We start from the raw sequence: 22,611 nt of genomic DNA on the forward strand, positions 1-22,611 counted from the left end.
AGGCTTTCATGCTGAAGCCTCTGATTAAAGCAGGCTCTACGCAAAGGGAAAATGCAGCCTCCCTTTGTGAAGAGCAATTCCATGCACTGTTAGTTAAATTGCTAGGTGCACACTTACTATGGGGACAGAGATGACAAGGGAAGGGGCGCAAAAACGTTATGGAGCAGAGAAGCGCAGAAGCTTCTTGAAGGTTAGAGGTGAGGAAAAGTCATTACAAATGTCAGATGTGTCTGTGAAGTTCCTGCTGGTCACCAGGAGTCTTGACCAAGGTGTTGTTATCTCACCTGTGTTCCTGCCCCTCTTTGGCCATGTTAGAGAATAGAAGTGGCACAAAGGGAGCTGATGCACCACAATTGCGAATAAGGGAAACTTTCCTGATAAAGTCCCAGCAGGACATAATCATAAGGGTGAGCCCTCCAAGGCTCTCATTTCTATGTCCAGGTCAGGGCCATGTTTTAGGAATATAAAGGGTCTTTATTTTCACATCTGATCTGACAGGTCTCAATGAGCCTAAGAAACAGTTTAAATACTCTTTTTCTGGTGATGCATTGCCACTCTTAGAGAGATGGAAAGTGTTCAGTGGGCACCAGGAAGCTCTTCCCAGGTTAAACCTCCACATTTGCAACTTCAAGTTGGAGAAAGGAGACAGTAAGCATACCTGTGATACAACAAGGAAGGAAAGACAGAGGGCAACAATATTAGCCAAAAAGTTTTGTTATTGTAAATCGTGACAGTTGCAAATTGTACGGTATCGCAGCACATTCCTGCCCCAGCAAAGAAAGGAATTCCTACCAGGATGGTGGTGCAGAGGTGGCATGATAAGGCAATGGCTGGAGAGCCACTGATCTGAGGGAGGTGCCGAGGGAAAGACAAAGAAAAGTGAGAGAAGAAGAAAAGAGGCATTCATTTCGCTTGATCTCCTAATATTCATCAGCTTCTGAAGAGAATCTATCAGCATATAAAATCTCCAATCTACAGTAAGAGCAGAGGGCATAGACCTCACCTAGGGCATTCCTTCTCCACAAGTCCAGAGGGACGTGGTTGGCACTGAGAACAGTGTCTGAGCTTTGTTTTGAACAAGTGGTGCACTTCTGCATGTCCTAGAAAATTGTAACTTTTGTGCTGCTTAGCTAATTGCCTGTAGGGCAATGGAAAAGACTTTATGGTTAAACTATGTGGCTCACAAATTTGCCATGAATAAAAAATACCTTCTACAAATACCATCAAGCTCACAACCTTTCTATCTGGGGTCTTAAGAGTATTTTGTTTGCTGTACATAGGCCTTGCACACCTCCTTTCCCGTCCTGAGATGCACCAGGGCACAGAGGAGTACACTGCAAAACAATTTCTCCAAGAGATCCTTGAGTACATTTTCCCCTGCAGATTCCTCAGCAAGAAACAGGACCAGTGCTAACTGTCTCGGTGCCCAGGAAAATAAGTTTAGCATCCCTGTTTCTGCATTTTCACTCAGCTAACAATCACCCTTGTAAGTAAGACCTGTGGGCAGCTGTTCAGGAGGGGTTTTCCATTCAAGAATGCCCCACTGGCTTCTCCACACCTGTGATTACTGGGTGGAAAGGTTTTTGTTTGAGGCTGACACAGTGAACATGGAAAAGGTTTATAATCAGCATGTAATGGAGGAATAGAGGCAAGGAGAAAGTAATCATTTTGCCAATTATTACCTTAGGATTGGCCTCCAAATCTCATCTCAGTCTCATCTTTTGGGAAGTGTTGTGGCAGCACAAGGACCTCATGGTCCTCAGCGCAAGAGAAAATTCTTGCCTCACAGCACTAACCAGATTTGGTACATTTAGTGCACTGAAAAGATATGATAAGCTGGGTTTGGTGCATTTCCCCCATTCTTTTCCCCAAGGAATGCTACCTTGCTGACATTATAAACAGGTAGATTGAGCAGACACTATGCGTGTACAAACCAGACAGTAAATGAAAACGGGATGTTGAAAAGAATCATGTTGTAATGAGATCTATCTGCTTTACAAGGGTACAGAGAGCGTGTTCCTGGCTCTTTGAAGTGGATCTGAATTGCTTTTTGTTGGATTGGAGAATATTGTTTAGAATGGCTATTTGATATTTTTGTTCTTTGAAATTTATGAAGTTGCCATTTCTGAGAGTATTCCAGCTGTGGATGGGATAAATGACACTCTGAAAACTCTTTAATGATGATTTACTGGGTTACCTGTTCTGACCAATGAACAGCTGGAGTTGTTTTTACTCTTCTCCTTACCTTCTTCCTCTAAAAAGCTATTCAGAAAATTAATTCACTTGGAAGGAACCAGCTAATCCCTAGTGGGATTAGATAAAAAGTAAGCAATTCCTTTTATAGCTTTTTTTTTTTTTTTTTTTTTTTTTTCAGAAAATTCTTTTAAACTTGAAACGACATTATTTTATCTATGGCATCTTTCCAGATTTCACTTAAGCACAAATGAACCCAAATATAGAAAAGAACACTCTGGGCAAAAGCTTTTGCTTCCCTATGTTTTGGATGGACCCTGTGTGGGAAGGTTTCACGGCGCAGTGAACTCATGAAGGCAGATGGGAGCTGGGTCTGGCGGAGCATCAAACAGCTCAGGATTGTGCTCGCTCTGGGCTGGAGGCTGTGTGGTGTGCTGGTGGTAAAACTCTCAGCAGGGCTGGTTACCTTGGGTACAACACTGCGCTAAAACAGTTTGTGGATCAGAGCTGGCTGGTGGCTGGGTGGCTCATGCTACAGATGATGCTTTATCGCTGTCTCTCATATACTGTGATTGTCCCCACTGAGGCAGAAATTAAAAAGGTCCTCTGATGTGTTCCCTGCTAATTTGAGTCAGGACACCTTCTTGCCTTTTCAGAAGGAAAACCTGTGCACCAGGGGAATATTGCAGACTGCGAGACACTTCCTCTGTTGGTCTCTTTTACAGCTTGTCTGACATGAAAAGGGCTTTATATCCAAAGGGTGGAAACATTGGCAGTGCCAACCTTTTGGGCTGAGGTAAGGGGACCAGGTGGCAACGAGGCTGCCTCAAGGCAAGGCAGCCTTCCTACCCAGCAGATAGGAAAGCTGTGGTTCTGACATGTTGAGCAGATGCCTGCTGTTATACTGTGCTTATATAATTATCTCAGCTCATGTTGAACCTGGAAAATTAGAGCTATTCAAAATGGATTTGTTATTTTTGCACCTCTCTGCAAAGTGTCTTTCCTGATTATAGAAAGAGACCCAGAACTTTCTGCTGTATCACCAGACTTCATGCTTCAGCCACCTTCCGAACTTCTGAACTAATCAGAGGACCCAAGACATACATGTTGGTACCTACAGCCCTTTAGAGACTGTTGTTGAAGGGCACATCACACTCAAGTTTGCTAGGCCTATCACAGTGATGGTGTTATCCAAAAGAGGAGTGTTTACAACCCTACGCAGAGAAACTCAAGCTCCTTCTGAAGATGCACTGGCATTTCACAAAGGCTACAGCTTGCAACACGGTGTCTCATTGTGGTAGGAAGAAGGGTTTTGATAGATTTTCCTCTTCCTTTTCCAAGACCTTTGGAGAAAGCAAAAATGAGACCTACTGCAACTTTCTCTCCAAGGCCACAACTTGTCGTGTCAGACTCTCAAAGACTATTGAATTGTGTGCTGTGAAGAAGTCATCAGGTCTTACAATAATTGCTTCCCTGTGGCATATACTCTTGCCGGACAATTTTTAAAAGCATATGAATTGATCAGAGTTAAATTATAGGCTGCAAAGACAGCTTTTATCTTCCCTGGGTGGTACAGCCTTTGGTTTCTGATACCATTGCTTCTTGCCCCTCTGAGCAATGCTAGTCTTCTCCTTCAAAGAGAAATAAAGAATATTCTCCCACCACTCCTGGGCCAATATCCTTAATGGTAGAAGTATTTTTTCATGCCAGGGCTCACATCTCTTGCTGTTATTTCACTATCATATGTGATTTCCATACACTCTTTCACAGGTGCCATTGACATTTCCAGGATTTGGTCTGTTTAAGATTATCTGCAGTGTAAATCATTGAGATTAACTCCACTGTAACTCTTATATAAGCCTGTCACTCCAAGGCCCATCACATGGCGGCTGTTGCTTCCTTCTTTTCTATAGGTCTTGCCATACTCAGAGGCTCATCAAACACTTTTTCAAAATTCCTCCCACTTCTGATCTGCATGGCAGCAATTCCACAGCTCATTTTTCTTCCCTGTTTGGCTTTGCTACTGCCTGCAATCAGGTGTGCTCTGGTAAAACAGGAGAGACATGGGCTGGGCTGGGACTTGGTGGAAAAGCTTGTCTGATCTTGAAGTTTGAGGAATTTGGCAGCATCTTTTCACTAACCTGAGCCCTGGCAGCAAGAGCAGAATACTTTTGTGCAGGCACCCGATGTTTCTGTGCCTTAACTCAAATCTGGTTTAAAACCATTCTGTGGAGATCCTGCACTTTGATTTAAGAAGTAATTGGAAGTATATGCAAACAGCGCCACAAACCACAGGACATAGCTGTCAACTTCTGTTTATTACTAGAAGTTAAGGTGCAATCCAGCAACACTAAGATCACCTCTCTCATCCCCTGGCACTGAAGTATCATCCCTCCCATGCAGAAGAAACTCATATTTCCTAGAGCCAGCAGCTGGAAGTGTGAAATCACAGGCATGACTGTATTGAATTTACATGGTAAAGAGGAATGCATGTCCCCTGGGATCTGCACCAATATATCAGAGAGAGAAGTCTGAGAATAAGGCATGAACTTTATATTGTTAACACCACAGATTGTATCTGCCTGCCCAGGCTGTACCTTGCACAGTGCTGGTAGAGGCCACCTTGCCATGAATGGGGATACAGCTGGGTATGCTGGAGGGACTGGCACTGTAAAAGCTAGCTGCTAGACCTCATTCTTATGCAATCTGAGTACAGCAATCTCTTTCATCCTTGCCTTTAACTCCTATTTGCTCAATGAAAGCAGCACGTAGGCAAATAACATTTTGCATTTTAAAAGAGTTTTAATTTGTAGCTGTTTTCAAAGTACACATCAAGGCTAATGAATAGTCACTCCATTCTCTAGGATACACAGGAGCAACTGACTAAAATTAGCATTAATTAGCTGAAGTACAGTAGCACCAACAAGCTTAATCTGAGCTTGGGTTCTTGTTGTGTTAGGCTTGGGTTACGCATTCTGTGTGAAACTGGTACAGCTTGGTATAACTGCCCTTGTAACTTAAGGGAGAGGTGACCAAGAAGTGATTTCTTTCTTGAAATGGTGCATCTGAAATTGCAGACCTAGTGGAGCACTTTGTTGAGCTGTGGGTCCTTGTTGCTCCTCAGTTCACTCTGGTGCCCATTTGAACATTACTTTCAGTCCCATTTCTCATCTATTCATTTGTTTCTACTCATCTCAATGATCTCACCTAGAGCATGGACCCATGAATTGCACCAGCTGATCTGGAAAGCTGGAATACCACAGTGGAGAAGAGACAGTGGAGAGAATTAAGAGCTGGAGGGAACATCATCATCAGGCCTTCCTGAAGTAGAAGGATTTAAGTATTGGCCTGTCCTTAACAGGAACAATGAATGCTGTCCACAAGGACAGGAGTGCTTTGGTTCAGCCAGACAAGGCAAGGGGTAGGATGGAGAGAAAGGATGAAGTGTCTTGTTTTGGCATAGTTCTTGTTTCAAGGGTGTTCAAATCCTTCATATGCTACCCTCCAACATTTTGGCAGTGACCTGATGAGCTCTCCCCAGAGGGGCAGTTTACTCAGTGCATTTTTGCCACTGCTTTGCCTGACAAAGGCAGGAAGCCTGGAGAAAAGGATCCTCACAACCCTGCCTCTACATAGTTCATTGTTAACACTTTCATGTGAGCAGTAATTATGGTGAGATTTTTCAATTGTGATTTTTAAATTTGGTAAACGATCCTCAGTGTGTATGGGGTTCCCTTGCTGTTTCCTTTGGATTCACATAAATGTTGACAAACTTTAAATGGGACATGAGCATGAACAAAATATAGATTTGCAGTTCTGAAGTTGGGTGTTCTGGTGTCCCTGAGCTGAAGTTTACAGACACCATCCTCCTTATTATAGTCTTGTGCCTAAAATCTGTTACACAAGAAAGGGAAAAAAAATCATCTAATTTGTTCCAGTTTCCTCTTTGACCTACCCTTTACCCAGGAAAATGTTTTGCTGGGTTTGATGGTTGTTTTCATGAGTCAGCTCTAGTCTAGCTCAGACTGTTGATGGAGAAAACCAATTGATTTCACTCAAGGCTTCCCACTACTGATGGATGATAATTAAAATGGGGCAACGTCAGGCTGAGATTAGATTGCAGAAACTAGATTGTATTTTTGCTTAGTCTGGTGATGCATAAATACTGAGTAATGCCTCTTTCCAGCTTCCTTGTACTTTCTGTGCCTCCTCCAAAGGAGGCAATGATCTCTTTGACCTGTCAGAGCTCCACTGGTAACCTTGCAAAATCAAGAATCAAAGAACCAGGGTTAGAAAAGCAGAGGCAGTGCTACAATTAGAGAGAAGCACAAAGTGCTACAATACATAGAAATCAGTGATTCATGGAAGTCTAGACCAGTTGAAATAAATGGTTGTGTCAAGCAACCCTACTCTACAGCAGCCTCCAATGCTGTCTCCATCAGGTTCAATGCTGCCTATATGGACATCCCAGGAGATGAATCCATTAACTGGGTGTATCTCCACACCATATTAAAGACAGTCCCTGCACTGGGACTTAGACAACTAAAAAACCTGTGTGCTCCCAGTAGCAGCATCCCAGGGTCCCACACTTTCAGAGCAACCACACTAAATATAAACTCTGCTGCACTCTGTCTGGAATAAGTAGGAGGGAGGAGGAGGATCCAAGCTCCTTCACATCTCCTGGGCCTTGAGGGGTTCCTCAAGATTTTCCCACTGACAGAACAGGCCTCTTTGCAATGGAAGATGGGTTTCAAGCAAGATGGGTTTCACCTTTCCAGCAAGGAAAGAAGCTTTCTCCTCATACCCCCTGTAAAAGGAACAACCTCTTTTCCTCTTTTGCTCTGAGCCTGCTCACCAGTGCTCGTTGGGAAGGTCTCCAGATGGGTCTTTGATGTGCTGTATCTGACAGCCCTGCTCAGAGCCTCAGCAATCCCTCCCACTCCCTGCGCAGCTGCTGCAGCACGGTCTGCCAGACAGAAACACATCGATTAAGGGAGATTAAATAAAATAATACACGAATAGATGGTGAAGGGCTAGGTTTTGGTCCTTTAAGTAGGTCAGACCTGCAGGGCTGCTTCAGACTCGGGTTTTAATTCTTCAGTGTCTCCTAAACTCTGGAGGGAGGATTTTGCAGGGAAAGGTCTGCTTTTGACGCATTAGAGGTGGAAGCAGCAGAAAGGAGGGAAGGAGGGTTGCACTTTGATCCTGCTCTGGAGATGCTGTTGTCATTGCCTTGCACTCCCTGTAGGGATTCAGGGAAACGGTGGTGGTCCCTCACTTGTATTGTGGAAGCAGACAGGAATTTATACGGTACAGCACTCAATATTTGATTTAGCCTGTGCTCCATTATACTTGAAATGGGCTTTCTTAATGTTTCCTGCATTAGAAAGTATTTTTATGGCAGTCAGCAGATGAGAATAAAGCTCCAATTGCATTGATAGCCTGTAGCAAATAGTTTTGCTTTGCTAAGTGTAGAAGAGGTCTTCTCTTTTTTCCTTAGGTGAACATTTCTTTTTTGGAAGGATGAAACACCTGACTACTAAGCTAGCAGAAATGTCCAGCTGCAGATCAGAACATCCTGATATCTTTGTTGACTGCAACACCTTGTGGTCTGCCAGGCGGTGCTGCCTTTCCCTGTGGCCTGAGGTCAGCTATTTCATAATCATCAAATAGTAATGATTTGCTTGGGGCTTGTCATTTCCTATTATATAGAAATAAAGATAAGCCAGTGAATGGTATTCAGGAAGTCGGTGAGTAGCATTAATTTCATAACCACATAAAACCACACCTTTGTGGATGTATCCTCCTTTGAGATTAAGATATTGAAGCAGGAAATTAAGAGTAGAAGACCTCTTATCTTCCTTGGTCAAACTTTTTCCAAGACAAGATAGCATGTTCCTATGTGCTCGACCTATTTTAAAATATTTCCATGCAAGGGGGAGGAAAAGTTTCATCTCTCCTCCTGAGAGAGTCTTCCTCTATTCAACAGATCTTTGGCAAAAGATTTATAATCTGTAAGACTGTCACCCTTGGGTTATAAAGTTAATTTATTTGCACTCCCTAATTACATATAAGATGTGCTCAGTTTACTAGTTAACCCCATTTTTATTTATTTATTTATTGTTTAAGATGCTGTCTTTGCCAATGCTTCCTGGAATTGTAAAATAAACAGAAATTTCTGTTTCTAATGCCATTTCTACAGTTATTTCAAATTTTCAGGGTGGAAAACAATGATTGTTCAATTGACAAAATGGAAAGCAGTATAAGCTCCTGTTTACCTTCTGTTTAGTAGCAGTGGGTTTGTAAAGCTAGCTAGAGAAAAAGCTGCTTTGTAAGAGAGATCCTATGAATATCTAACCTAGTATAATTTATGCCAGCTGCCCAGAGACACTTGCTGTTACCACGTTATGCTAACAAACATTACAATCCTAAAATACTTTGGTCCAAAATAGCATAACTGCAGATTTCATTAAAAGAGATCTTATTTTGCTACAGCTGAGCATCTGGCCCGGTGAGCAGATTTCATGTTTCCAGTTGGAGTCATTATTTCTTTGGCTGTGGGAAGATACATGCCATGTTTATGCTCACATCAAGAATGTCAGACTCGGTAGCAATGTATATAAACCCTGAGAATTACAGAACATCTTTGTTCTATACAAATATTTTGATGGAGCTATGTGAACTCTTAAAATCCTAGCCTAGTATTCAGTGTGATCAGCATCTTGGCTGAGAAATCTGGAGAAAGCACTGCCAGGATACATGAATTTTCAGAAATTCACATCTGGGGATGGACATCCCAGGTTAGCATTAATAAATGGGGTGGAACGCTGGCTGACTGGTGGGTTGTGACAAAACCAACTATTTTCCTCACCTTTCTAAAAGCTGGCTTCAGTCAGCATCCTCAGTCTGCCAAGTGCAATGAGAAGGGACAAAAAAAGAAACCTAATTGCTATTGAACCTTGATTCCTACAGCAGTGAACGTACAATACACGTTTCCCTGTCAGTGCTGATTTTGTCACCAAATCTGGGCCAGAGGATCTCTACCAGGAGCTCAGGTTGACCCTATTGTTTTCCTGGAAGTAAAGGAAGTTAAAATGTCCTTTGCAATGAAAAAGTTATGTTTAATAGTGTATCTACAATTTATATGCCATTGTAACCTGCGGAAATCCAGATGGTCCATTTGAAGTTTAGAGTCTGGGGAAGGGCAAGGGGGCATCATGCACTTACTGACATTATCACGGGGATTCTCCTTTTATATCTTAAAAAAGAGAAATGGTGGTTTACTTGTGTTTATGGCCACCTGATGGCAGTTTTACAAACTGAATAGATAACCACGCTGAAAGCTTGACAGAGAGGGGCTAGCACAAACTCCTGCATTGCTGCTATTATTCTGTCACAGATATGGTGTTTTTTTTTTTTTTTACAAGTTTTTTAAGCTAAGAACTTGCACACACATGTGCTTTGCAAACACACGTGGCCGGGTTTCTTGTATAGGCATATCTGGGTCTGTTTAAAAGCAACAGGCAGGAATGGCAGCTTCCTGTGACCAAATGTCCTTGATTTTGTCTATGACTCATTTGCTTTGGCAGCATCTGGAGCAGTAAACCAGCTCTATGGACACTTCAAGTGATTGATTTGAATTACAGAAAAGGCATGGCAGAGGGGTAGAAAGAGTCAAGTACTGCACCTTGTCTGATTTATGGCTGTGGAGCCAGTGCCCTCTGCAGCAGAAAGTGGAGAGATGAAGATCTACAGCCACCTGCATTATCACCCAAGGAGTGGAGAGCGAGGGTTCGCATTTTATTCTGGCTGGCAGCCACACAGAAAAGGCCTCCATCCTCTCCTCCTCCCTCATCTCCTCCCTTGCTTTGTATTTTGATGCTGGTTCTGACTTCTGTGAGACCTGGAGGATGCAAATGATGAAGTCTGGTGGTGCAAACCAGAAAGCCCAGCTCCCCCAAGCTAGCAGTTTCTGCATGATACAGATGCCACATTTCAAAAAAAAAGATCACAGTGCATGACATTAAGAGAAATGATCATCTATATAAAGACAAAACCCAGCATATTGTGAATGTTGTTAGTGCATCAAAATCTGCCTTGTACCTGAGGAATTATTGTGTGACCTCCCTCAGCTTCTGTGACAGCAGAGCGGATCAATTTTACCTTAGGGTAAGATTTTGCAGCAAAGTTTGAGACTTTCATATCTTTATTTTTTGCTACTCTCTTCCTGCTGATGGCGTTTAGGGGTTTTGAGGCCCAAAGAAGGCTATTTCTGAGGAAAGGAATGTGCCTCCTTTCAGATGCAGACAAATGTTTGTATTAGTAGAGCAGAAACCTCATAAAATGTTATTTTTAAGATTCAGCTTCTTAATTTTAATTTTATAACTATAAATATGTGCATGAAATATATAAAATCTCAGACATGCTGAGACTTTAACCCCAATTAAAACATGTTTGCTATTTACAAGCTAGATTGCAACTGCCCTGCTCAGCACATCGTGACCAGCCAGAGCTGCAGCAGAGGACTCATCCACTCAGATAAAATCCTAATTGTACAGTGACCATCAGAAAAAGAAACAAAAAAAAAAACAAAAAAAAAAAAAAACAAAAAACAAACAAACAAAAAAAAAACCAAAAAAAAACAACTTTGCAAACTCTTTGCAAACCCATGCAGAAGATGGAAATAAGCCTGCATGTCAAAATGGTACAGACAACATTGTGTGCATCTGCTTGGGTGTGTGGGTGTGCATGTGTAAGGGGTTGTATTTTCTTGTTAAGTTCAGTGGTGGCAGTGTCTGGCACAATTTGCTTTTTAAAATCCGTGCAGTTAAGTCTCCCATGAGACCAAAACCAGTCATGGTGTTTTTAGGGGGAGATGGTAAAGTCAGGGGGAAATGCATTTGCTGGGTTTTAATGGAGTAGTTTTTCAATCACTTATATCTCAGCAGGCCATAAAAGTGAAAAACAATAGTATTAAGCCACTGCGTGGATCTGCTGTATTACATTGACCCAAATTCTGTCTTTATAAAGCTGAAACAAATGGGATCTCCAATCAGAAATAAATCCTCCGTGTCTGTAATATTTCTCTTTCTCCTTTTTTATTTATTTATTTATTTTTTGCTGTCTGTGTCTATAAACATGGTTCATAGAACAGCCATTGAGGTAGTTATTAATGCAGAAGAAAGCTGAAGTAGTTTACTGGAAAGCCTGTCTTATAGCAAATGCAAAGCAAAGGTTTAGGTGAATCAATTTGCTGTTATTATTGTGGTCTCCAGCAGAAAGCTCTGTCAATTTAACAGCCACGTTTGATATCACTTTGAAATATTAGCTACTTAATTCTACTGGTTCTGCTGCTGATGATAAACCAGATGTTTAATCATGGACTGTGGTGCAGATCCTTATATGTACTTGTGTGCCAGCTCCTGTTCATTTCTGTAGGAGCTCAGCTTATCTGCTCAACAGTAACCAGAAAATGTGTATGGAGCACTTTGAGCACAAACTGTTGCCATTTTTTTTTTTCATTTTAAACTGTATCTTGTACTAGAGGATCCTTTTCCTTTAAGATTTACACCTAAGACCTGTGGGCTTATCCAAAATAAACAAAAATCTTCCATTGCCTTCCCCACCCTCCTTTTATTTATTTATTTATTTATTTATTTTTTTCTTTTTAGTTTATTCAGTTAACAAGAGGCACAGTTAGATCTGCCTTTATGGAATCATCATTGTTGCTTTGTTCTACTGAAAACCACGGAAACGTCACCCCTCAGATCAGCTGAAGATCTGGAATATTTAAGAACACGTTCCAAGGATATAGCAATACCGAAAACTCCAAACAAACTAAAGAGTACATCCTAGACTGATCCCACACCTTAGGTATTGTTTTTATTTTATGGATCTTTTTAATGGGTATTATTAATTAGAAACGAAAGTGTGCTTTTAACTTAAAACATTGATATTGAACTCATTTTAATATTTGAGTTTCAATGAAGATTTTTTGTTTAGAATGTCAAAAAATGTTAAAAATTAACTTGCTATTTTTTCCATTTTGGAAACATTTGTTGCACAAAACATTGCTGTCATATTAAAAATAGCCTTCTACGAGCCTTTCAGCCAAGTGTTAGTAAATGTGTTTTCAAATATATTATTAGATTTGAACCATGGTCCCTTAGCGAAAGTTATTTGCAGCAAAGATCTGTGAGAACTTATTGGGATTGGCCTGGGGAGAGGGGATTTTTTTTTCCATGTGTCTTACTTTAGATGTATATAAATGCAGGGCTGAGGCACAGAGTAGACAGCAATTCTTTTTCCTGCTTGCTTTGTCCAGATAGAATATTCCCATATGCTCTGCACAGACAAGGGGTCAAAAAAGAAGTGTGTCAGAAAAAGAAACAAAAAAGTGGGATATAGAAGATTTGTAAGTGGAGAATACTCATGTGAACGATGACCGTTCCGACTCAAGATAATGTGGGACTTTTGATGCTTGGGATGGTTTTCAGGCCCTGAGCAAGCTGATCTTGCTTCAGAGCTTTGCACAGGGGGTTGGAGTAGATGAGGAATAGAGATCCCTTTACTCCTAAATTATCCTTGTGGCTGTGCAGTTTTGCATCCAAGACAGTGCGGAAATCTTCCAAGAGGAAGATGAACTGCAACATACAATGCACTTGTGAGACTAAGAAAGTTGGAAGAAAGAAAAATACTGTTTGAAACTCAACTTTTTCCCCATCTCCTGGGCCCAAAAGTGCTGACAGTTTTGATTTGGGGGCTTAAATTATATTGCAGCGGCTGTTGAAAACTGCAGACTGAAATGTCAGTGTTGCTGGAATACAATAGCAGTGCGCCAGTAAATATCTCCAGATTTAGCTCTATGTATTCTTTCTTTTATTTAGTATTCCATCAATAACTTTGTCGTACATGCTTTCACACAGATAGTTCTTTTCTTTCAAGGTGGTTTAACTGCCTAGCAACCTTATAAAAATAAACGTCAGTGTTCTGTAGTAACGGCTGAAAACAGTGTGCCTTATATTAGTGTGACTGCAGTATTTTGAGAGGTAATGACTGAAATGCATTCCTCCCCTCCCCCCTCTTTTTTTGTTGGTGCTTTTTTTTTCTTTTATTTTTTTTTCCTTTTTTTCTTTTTTTCTTTTTTTTTTTTTTTTTTGGTCAGAATTCTAAGAAGCAATGTTTTTAAGGACCTAATGAACCCCACTGATAAAGAATCAAATAAAATATGTCCATTAAGTAAATCATCCTACTTAAACGGTGACTTTCGGAAACATCAATAAGAGGTGGGTGTCCACACATTCTGCTTCAAAATGTTGTTTTCTTGCCAGGAGATGTACTAAATTGAAGACTTCTTCAAAAAAAAAAAAAAAAAAAAAAAAAAAAGCATAAACTGCTCTGCATTTATCTCACTCAGCCCCTAGAGATGTGGATGGCTGTTCTACAGTGTGACATGTCTAGTCTTACAGAGATTTAAGTGTGAAACTGCCAACACTTATTACCAATTTCAGGGCTTACTACTCTGAGTAGCTCCACTTAGTAATATCATATTTATTGTTTTCAGGCATAAAAGATGTACTGAGTTGTTTCTAGATGATCAAGCTTGGGTGAAAATCTGGTTTTGCAGAGGTAACTATAGACTGTATGGGAAGATAACTGCTGAATCAGAATCAGAGACTCACTTAAGTGTATGGTCAAATGAACTTAAAATTAAACACACAATATTCAGGATTTTACTGTGAATCTTGTGATATTGAAGACTACCATGAGGGAAAAGGTCACCTGTAAATGGCAACTGTCATTTACAATGTTTTATTCTCTCTCTTATGCTTGCAGAAACAAACCTCACAACTGTGACCTGAAAAAGTGACCAAGGGCCTAAGAAGGAAAATGAGCATCATAATCTGAGCCAGCCTTTCAGCTCAGAGGATTGTTGGTTGACATATGGGGCTTTCAACCTCTGTCTCACGGACTGGTTCTCTGTAGCATGCACACTTTCCTTGCACCGATGGCATATCTTTATAGCTATAATTCAATAGAAGCTTTCATGGTCAAGGGAAAGCTTCTTCCTTTTTGGCAGCTGCTTCCTTCCACCAGGGCTGCAGCCTCTTACCCCTGACAGTTGCCAGGCAGTCAGTGAGTTAGACCTTAGAAAAGAGCAGCTCCATCTGTAGACTCCTGAGATGCTGTCATGGAGCAAGCTGTATGTCAAAACTCAATGCTCATTTTTCAGAAAAAGAATGTCAGTATAGGGTCTATAGTAGGCCTCTGTTAGCCTTGCCAGTTTGCCATACATTTGCAATCAGAAAGTCAGAAAGCAGTTATGCACTTCTTCCTCATTGACAATGAGACATCTTCCGGGCTTGACAGCCCACTCTCACAGCATTGCTTATGGGATTTCCATGCATTAAAAAATAACTGACCTTGTCAATTACTTAAGGGGCTTTTTGTTTTGTTTGTATACACTATCAAAATAAAGAATTACTGCCCTGCAGATTAGGTGAGCCCTACCATGCCTGTCTAATTGGCAAACCTCCTGCAAGAGACAAACAATATTCTTCTATCAAGCTATTTTTATATTGCAAAGAGAAAAAAAAAAAAAAAAAAACAGCTTATGCTAATAATTAGTATCAATAATAAAGATAGCAAAGGTGAAGTCACCAATGACATATTCTACAGGTACACAATTTTTTCTTTACATAGTGTGCATGATCAAACAGGTTTATATGTGTCTTATCATCAATAGTGTTGATGATAAGAGCTAAGAAAAACAAAGAATTTGTTCATAACTTTGAAACAAAAATGCCTGAAATTAAGCACAAAAATTCAGGAACTGAACATCTTTAATTGGACCTGAATGTGTACAGATGTCTGTACATTAGCACTTTAATTAGGATCTGGAAGTTACTTCTGAAGGAATTCTCCCAATTATCCCTATTTACCACCCTGTGTTTTGTACCATGGAGCAGTCCATAAATGTGATAACCAAACTCTTTTCAGATGAGCCAAGACACAGCTGCCCAAATACAAACCACACCATGAAACCTGATCATCTTTAAAGAGAGAAAAAAGGAGGCTCAGGGAAGACCTTATTGTGCTTTACAATTACCTTATAGGAGGCTATAGTGAGGTGGGGATTGGTCTCTTCTCCCATGCACTAAGTAATAAGACAAGAGGAGATGGTCTTAAGTTTTGCCAGGGGAAATTCAGGTTGGATATTAGGGAAAAAAATATTCACTGAAATGGCTGTGAAGTATTGGAGCAGACTGCCCAGGGAAGCAGGTGAGTCACCATCCTTGGAGGTCTTCAGAAACCATATAGATGTAGAGCTTGATGATATGGTTTTATGGTGGACTTGGCAGTGCTATGCTAAAGGTTGGACCAGATGATCTTAGAGGTCCTTTCCAATCTAAATAATTCTATGGTTCTGTTCTGTGATTCTAAAGCCTGACAGCCAGCTTGAAACGTCCGTTTTCAGTATCTCTATTGTCATATCACTTCCTGAGACATCCACTTCAAAATTTGGCCTGAGCTACATACTTGACTCACACAGAAATCCATCCTGATCTTTGGATGTGATCTAAAATGCTTCAGTGAAGTCCTACAAAGAGTCTCATTTATGGAGAATGCTGTTGGTAGATGAGTTAAGTAGGTGTGTGTGTACAGGCCTGTGCATCAAGACTTGTGTTTGGCACTACGTCTATGCTAGCAAATTACACAGAGCCAGGAAATGTCCCTTGGCACTGAAACTCAATTGCCTACCTTGTTAAATTGTTGGAACTGTTGCTGGTATACTTTTACTCAACAATCCCAAGCCATTCCTCATCACAGTTCAGTAATTAGCACAGGCCAGTAGCCATTCCCAATAAGCAGCCACAATTCCCAATAAGCAGCCACACTTTCCTGGAGGAAAACAGAGTGAGGTAGTTTGGACGGTTTGGTGTAGCCCTTTCAATGCCCATTTGCCTCAGTGCCAGAGGATGGTCCTAAGCACATTTGATTTGTTAGTATAAATCTAGTTTATGTATCCTGATTCCCAGACTTTCACCCCAAGCAAAAGGTCATCTGAGTATTCAGTTCCAAGCTTGACTACTGATACACAAAAAAATCTGAGGAAAAATAGAAATCTAATGCCAGAAAGAGTTAAGCGATGAGATTAAGCCTGATTCTGGAAGTATCACAGTTTGAATATCCAGGATAAACTCATGACTGGAGGATCCATTTTCTGGCCTAGTGACTATTTCATCAATTAAGCTTTATCTTCTCTATTTTCAAGTTATGTTTTTGCACTGTTGCAAAAGGAGAGTGCTGCTGACATGAGAGTTTTGCCCTGGTGTTAGCAGCTGGTCACCAACAGTACCACTCCAAAACGCTAATAAAGTGCCAGTGGCTTGATTCACTTCAGCTGAGATGATGGGAGCTTTGCAATCTTCTGCAATGGGAGCAGCTGTAGGCTTTGTGCAAGCAACAGTTTTGTCTGTTTGTGCCAGTGGTTTGTGTTTGGGCAGCTGAGTCAGGGAGCGTAACATGGGAAAACCCCCAGAATAATGAAATCCCAATTGTGTCATATTTACTGTGTTGGGCAGACTACAGAGAAATGTTAGTTCTTCTATCCTGGTGCACTGGCTCAGATTTTAATATTTGTGTTTCTCACTACTGATGATATCAGTACACTATCCACATATGCAGCAGGTAAGGAAGAATGAGGAAAATGAACTGTTATGGTTTTACTAGTTCAGGCACTGATGTGGTCCTTTGGAATCCTTCGGACTTCAGAGGACATTTCCACTAGGTGGTACTTAAAGCTATGTTTCCAGTGCTAAAGAATCTTTGATTTTTTTTATTTTTTTTTCTCCTCCTTCTTCTTTCTTTGTCTTTCTCATCAGCTGTTCACAAATCATGAAGTACTCTCTCTAAGCTGAAAAATATCCATTTGGGCTGAAGCCTCTTTGTTCTTTTCATTTCTTCTCCAGTATTATGGATTTTATCCTTTGCAGGGCTTATCTGTTGTCCCAGCTCTTCCATCTCCTAGACATCTTTCTTTACATGTCTGTTATCTGTAGAAGTATTTGTAACCATTAATCTCAGAAACTGGATTTCTGTTATGGGGAGAGCAATCAGAAACAGCAGATCTCCTGCTTGAATTAACTTTATTGCTGACAGATTTCACTATTTTCTTTCTCTACCTGCTCCAAGAGCAGTAAGTCCAAGCTCTCGGACTTGCTTGGAATCAGTCCTGCTTAAATGCCACTGATCTTAATATAGTAGATCAAAATGAAAATGCTGCATAAACAGGACAAAGTAAAGCTGGCTTTGCAAGCTGCCAGACAACCTAAAGGAGGCCTGAGAGTTGTTCTTAACAACAACATTCATTTTATCTTACAATAATTTAACAAGCTTACATAATATGAAGAGAGGTATACAAGTATGTAAATACCAGAGGAGATAGAAAAAGCTTGATGAAAACTTTTTCTGCTAGAGAACATTGTGATTCAAAACGCTTTGCAAATCAGGTTGAGTTTTCAGGAATTCTCTTTTGGAAGAAAACCCAGGGGGAAAATTCTGACCTTATGACATTTGCAGAATCAAGTATTTTAATTTTTCATTTTGCTACAAAGTTTCCTTTCAATATTTTCATTTGGTATTCAAAGTGTTATTTTACAGTGTCTGCTGTGGTAATAATCCACTTCAAAATAGGTTGAAATCTAATAAACATTTCAACAATACCTAGAGCACTTTAGTTTTTTACTGTCTTCACATCATTCTGATACGTGGTCCATGATGCTAACCTTAATCATAGCATCAGTCTCTTGCCATTGCACCTCCCCACTGTGAAATCTCTTTGAAGGGCAGTGAAAATACAAAACAGACTTGTGCATTTTTGCACAATGTCAAGGGTTGCACTTACCTCTGCAATGATTAGCTAAGTCCGATGTTCAGAAGGTTTTCTCTCATTAGTAGAGGGACTGGGCATCAGGATGCTTCATGTTCAACCATAAAACACACAGAAAGGTCAGCTAAATGCCTCCCCACTCCTTTACATGTACATTTCCTTCACCTTGTCAAGGATGTAACTCCATTATCTCTTCTACCTGCCACTTCTGATGGATCAATGCAGACATACTTTAATCTCTCCTGATGAACTCAAAGAGCCCTCAATGTTCCTAGCAGAGGGTTAGGAGGATCTGAGATAATGGCTCCAGGAAGGTTCGCCTGGAAGGTGGCTAGTTAGATGATTCATTTAACCCAACATTAGTTGTCTACTTGCCTGGACTTCCAATATAGTCAATGGTGACTTGATCAATATAGTCCATGGAAGTTGGTGTATGATTCATCTGGCGAAATGCAGCTCTCTCCTTTAGGGTGCAATGAATCATGCCACAAATTGCATGTATTCTACTTTCTAGCTCCTTATTGACTGCAAAGACACCCCGAAGCATCTTGCTTGGAGTTAAAAGTCTAACCTCTGAAATAGTCATGTTTAGTTAAACAGAACCCAGTTCACACCTCTTCAGGGCTCTCATCACTTCTGAATTAACTTTGACAGCTGCATTTGAACATCTGAGTTAGGGAAGTCCATGTTTATGTAATCATATTTGAGAACTCTACTAAAATTAAGGTGTCCCTAATGATGCTTAATCCACTTATACTGCTAGGATGGCATAGGTTATGGCTTTTCATGATACAGAACATTGAGGTGTGTTGCAATGCTTTCCCAGTGGGTGTGGGTGAAGTTCTTTATCTTATGGGAGCATCAGAGATACTATGGAAAGGACTCAATTTAGCCTGAATACATATGGCAAAGTAAGTAGGCCTAAGGGATACAGCTACCCCATCTCTGATCTATTCTTATCATCTGGGAGAAAATGCCTTTTTTGGGTGAGATAACAGTGTTCATGGAGGGGAGGAGAGGCAACATCAGAGTTCAGGCAACTTTGTTTTTTCTCTGATGCACTGCTCCATGGGAATAACACTGTTTCTCCTACAAACTCAGATGGAGGCTTGCCTTTAACTTTGTTAGAGTAAATAGAATAATTTAATAATTTCATCCCAGAAGGGTAAAAGACAAAATCTCGCACAAGATGGAGTTGAGGGGTTACAAAATCCTTAACATCAATACTAGGAGATTTCAGTTAGAATCTAACTTTGGAATCAAATTAAACTGAGTATAATTACAGATGTTCTGCTAAAGCCAAGTGATGAATGATCTGTCCAGCTATATAATAAAAGACAAACTTTTCTGTTTCCCACATATTCTTTCTTATAACCTGTGATAAGGAGACTCAGCACAGCTGCCCTAAAAGCTAATCATGCCCTAGGTACCGTATCATCAGAAGCCTCTCGAGTGGAACACAACCTTACTAAGGCTAAATACTTGTTTAAGGTACAAAATGGCCAGTAAGATTTATCAGGTCATTATTAATAAGAGAATGACTAGAAGTTTGAAAAAAAAAAAAAATAATAACAATAACAACAAAAACAATAATAATAACAATTACAGCAACAATAATAATAATAATAATAAAAAAAGATTTTCTTGAATATAAAAGAGTCTGGAAAATTATTAATAATGCTCCAATGTAAGGGAAATCATTACAAAACCATTGGGTGGGGACCTGGGCAACCTGATCTAGTGGGTGGCATCCCTGCCCATCCCTGCCCATGGCAGGGATAGAGTTGGATAGAGGGTTGGAAATATTTAAGGTCCCTTCCAACACAAGCCATTCTATGATTCTATGATTCCATGATTACCCTTATAATCCTTTATATAGAATATAATCCATTTTAAGTATATTGTTTATGTGTCCTCTAGATGATACTGCAAGCAGCACACTAAAAGGACTTCAGGATGTGCCTATGTCAGGGCTTAAAAGAGTACATCAGAGATGTTGGTTATATTGCATGTTACATATTTCACCTTTCTGTTTAAAAGAAACATCTGCAATGTCCCTCCTGGTACTGCAGATTTAATGCCAATGCAGTACAATTTAGTCATATGCTATAGCAGGTGTTTAGCAGATTATTCAGGACATTTGAAGAGAATAAGACCAGGGCTGTTGTCTAGGGGAATGAACAGTCTGATGTGAGAAACTGTTCAGTAGTTCCCAGAAATGGTATGAATATCTTGATACCCTCCACACATGTGTGTAATGCTAACAGAATATAATGAGGTATTCTGCACTGGGAGGACACATCTGGGAATTCCTGAAGAAATCTGCAAATGTTTCTTTTGCCTTTGCAATGTCCTGTCCTCTCACAGTGACCTAGAGAAAGATTTCTAGGACACAGGAATCTCCATTTTCATTGCTGTCTCACCTATCTTTTTTTTTTTTTTTTTTTTTTTTTTTTTTTTCTTTTTGGAAACTAACCAATTATCTTGCACATAAAATATTCCAGAAAGGTGGAATGAAAAATTAACCCTAGTTATATATTTCATTCTCTTTCAGGGAATAAACCAAGAACTTGAAAGTCATTTCAGCATATAAATCAGCCAATGAGTAAATGAGCCTCTCAAGACTGTATAGATGTGATCAGTATATTAGATAAGTATTCAGAACTGCTTTTGTTCTATTAGATATTATATCATATTGTATTGCATTATATTATATATATATTTTTTTCTATTAGATATTCCCACTGTAAAGACATGAAGAATATAGGATTTTCTTTACCTGTAGGAAGAATTGCCTAAAGAAAGAAGGATACTAGCAGGATGTGGGAAAAGTACATCCATACATCTGCCAGAATACCTCCATCACAGTGATCAGCAGGGGCAAACAGCAATCCAAAGGGAAAGTAATCCCTTGGTTATAACTGAAAGAGGCTGAGCATTTTAATACCTTTTTATATTAATTATCATCTTTGCAAATAAGCACAGACATTTTGCATCTTATATTTATTTTATAGCGGATATTTTACCTAGATTGAGCTATTATCTGCCCATGGAGACAGATGAAAACCTTTTCTTCTGTTTAGACTTCCTTTATAGGGTGAATTTCCTGCTAGAGAAGCCTGAAAGACTCAATTAGGTGATTACAATTAGCTGAGCTGAACCATATTCCCAGGTCTCTGCTGGTGTACATCCAGCATGGATTTCTACAGTGAGGGTGGGACACTCTCTGTAATGCACAAGAAACAAAACTGTTCCACTGAAAGGAATAAAGAGTGATTCTTTGCCTGATTAGCCTAAAGCCAGCTGATCAGAGATGAAGAAATATGCTCAAATCTGTCTTCTAAATGTGTCAGAGTAGATTTGAGTTGGGGTTTAGTTTCAGCTCAAAGCCTATTTTGTAGGGAACAAAATATTTGCTGAAACTTAAACATATTCTGGGTTCCTCAGAAATATCCCACACTTAACCACCTCTCAATAAAGTTGTGCAGGGAATGAAGATCAACTTAAAACAGGAGCAGAACTGCCTTCTGCAGCAACTTACACCTAACGTGGAAGAGGCTGAGCTGTGTCTCCCCAGGCTGCTTGCTGTCCAGGAAGATATGGGACTGCTTATGCAGCAGCTGGATGTTGTTCTCAAGGATCATACACTAACTGAGGCATGTTTAAGAGGGGCTTCATGTTCTTTGAGTTTCTCTCAGCCTAGTCATCTTTCTCCTCCCTTTGGAGAGTGTTCCCAGAGCTGCTACTCAGCTTTATTTCCGTAAAGCATTTCCCCATTCCTTTAGACATCTTTCCTTTAAATGTAGACAGTATTCCTCTAAAACTAAGATTCCCTGATGATTTTGTTGTGCCTAGGCCTTGAAAGATAGGCTTTATTTATATTTTTATTTATATATATTTTTTAATTATTTTTTTTAAATTTATATTAAAAATAGTTTATTATTATTATTTTAATACTATTATTATTATTAGCTCACCTGGAAGTTTTGAAAAACTGTCTTTTCACATTAAAAAATATTGAGAGGAAGTACTATTGACTCCCTGGAGAGATGAGAGACCTTGTAGAGGGATCTAGATACTCCGGAGCACTGGGAACTCAGCAATGGCATGATGTTCAACAAAGGAAAATAACAGGGTCTGCACTTGGGATGGAGTAATGCCAGTCACAGGTACAGACTGGGAGACAGGTGCAGACAGTGGTTGGAGAGCAGCCCTGCAGAAAGGGATCTGGGAGTGCTGGTCGACAGCAGCCTCACCATGACCAGCAGTGTGCCCTGCAGCATTTTGAGATGTGTTAAACACAGCACAGCCAGCTGGTCAAAAGAGGTGATTCTTCCACTATATTGAGTATCGGTGCAGCCTCACCTTTAGGCTGAGGATGGTTGGGTTGTCTACTCTGAGAAAAGGAGGCTGAGAGGTGGCCTTGTTGCTCCCTTCAACTCCTGAGGAGGGAAGTGCAGAGGGAGGTGCCGGTCTCTGCTCCCTTGTAATTGATAACAGAACATGTGGAATAGCCACGTGTCAGG

At 40.3% G+C, this 22,611-nt stretch overlaps 2 long non-coding RNA genes across 2 annotated transcripts in view; both read left to right on the top strand.

Moving 5' to 3' along the window:
* Positions 1 to 10,753, top strand: part of LOC137851856 (uncharacterized) — a 90,820-nt gene extending 80,067 nt beyond the window's left edge. The window contains exon 3 of the long non-coding RNA XR_011093542.1: positions 10,666 to 10,753. This is a non-coding gene — a long non-coding RNA (uncharacterized lncRNA). The remainder of the gene's footprint in view (positions 1 to 10,665) is intronic.
* A 1,116-nt stretch (positions 10,754 to 11,869) lies between these two features.
* On the top strand, positions 11,870 to 17,918 carry LOC137851514 (uncharacterized). Its single transcript, XR_011093258.1, has 3 exons — positions 11,870 to 12,071; positions 13,358 to 13,478; positions 14,029 to 17,918. It is a non-coding gene; the product is annotated as an uncharacterized lncRNA (long non-coding RNA).
* The last annotated feature ends 4,693 nt before the right edge of the window (positions 17,919 to 22,611 follow it).

This window comes from Anas acuta, chromosome 2 (assembly GCF_963932015.1).
Source record: "Anas acuta chromosome 2, bAnaAcu1.1, whole genome shotgun sequence".
Taxonomy (NCBI): domain Eukaryota; kingdom Metazoa; phylum Chordata; class Aves; order Anseriformes; family Anatidae; genus Anas; species Anas acuta.